Below are 1,465 nucleotides of genomic sequence, written 5' to 3'. Positions count from 1 at the left end.
CATGACCTTCCTTGCGGATCCTGGTTTTTCCTATTGGACTGTAAGTTCCTTAAGGGCAAAGGTTGTCTATCTTTTTTCTGTTTTGTAACTGTATATCCCAGAGTGCCTGGCACATTGATGATGAACAAGTATTTATAGACCTCTTGACTTTTTTACCTGGGGCACAATGTGGGACACACAAGAGGAAAAAACTTGGCAGCAAAGAAGGGAGAGGAGAAGGCAAAACCCCTATGCAGTCATATAACCATTTAAATAGAATATTAAAATCTGAGAATCTTAGAGGGGTTGCATCATAGAGCCTTACATTCAAGCACAGCAAGAATAATTGAGAGAAACTCTGATTAATATGATTAATTTCCTAGTCAGCCTGATGACATTGTAGGGCATGAACTTTTTTTAAACCCTTCCCTTCCATATAAGAATCAATACTCTGTATTGGTTCCAAGACAGAACAATGGTAAGGTCTAGGCAATGGGGTTAAATGACTTGTCCAGGGTCACACAGCTAGGAAGTATCTGAGGTGATTTGAACTAGACCATTCCATCTCCAGGCCTGGGTCTCTATTGAATGGAAGCACTATTCCATGGAATTAGAGAGCCTTTTCCTGAGGAGACACTGTTTCTGAACTCTACCCTCCTGTGTAGAGGAGAGGAGATGATAAAGGGTTCTTTTGGGCTCACCTGCTACAATAGAACCTTGAAGTCATAGGCTTTTATGGAAGCAATGCTCTGGCAATATTGTCTCAATTTCCCCCACTCTCACCTTTCCACAAGCTGGCAGTCTGGGTTCCAAGAGTTCAGCTGGATACTTGTCCCCTGGGGGTTCTAGAGATCACTTATTTTCCAAGGGTGTGGTTTTCTACTACTTATGAGCCCCAATTGGTATGCTCCCCTCGTGATTAGCAGTTAATAGCAATTGGCCAGACTTTGTTACTTTTTAGAAAGGGGTATTCACCAAGATGACATACAAACCCATTCTTCCCACTCTCCCTTGCAGACATACACAGTCCTAGGAAAACTGGGCTCAGGCTTAGAGAGGGCATATGACAAAGGGATAGTTCCTAGCTCCTGAAAGTCACTTGGCTGAAATCTTCAAGATGTCCCCTTGGGCATATTGGCCATTTTCTGCTGGACTCCTTGTAGTACCTTGAGACTATCTTTCCTCATTGTGCCAAATCTATCCTCTGCCATCAATGCAGACACTTTTAGACCAATGAAGATATCGGTGATAAATTCTAAATCATCTAGTCCTCAGCAATACACAAGGTCCTTCTCTGGCCAAGGATAGGGGCGAGGAAAACAAGAGAGAGGCCAAAGCTCTTTTCCTCTTTCCCAAATCCTTCTCTCAGGTAGCTCTTTCTCTTCTCTCTCCAGAATCTCTGGGTTCCAAACTGGGCTGCTATTTTAGAAAGTTGGCCCACAGTGATTAAGTTTCTCACACTATCTAAAACTTCCATTACAATATC

The sequence above is a fragment of the Monodelphis domestica genome, chromosome 4, assembly GCF_027887165.1.
Source record: "Monodelphis domestica isolate mMonDom1 chromosome 4, mMonDom1.pri, whole genome shotgun sequence".
Classification (NCBI taxonomy): domain Eukaryota; kingdom Metazoa; phylum Chordata; class Mammalia; order Didelphimorphia; family Didelphidae; genus Monodelphis; species Monodelphis domestica.
The sequence above is the reverse complement of the archived record's forward strand: the minus strand, read 5'-3'. Positions refer to the sequence as shown.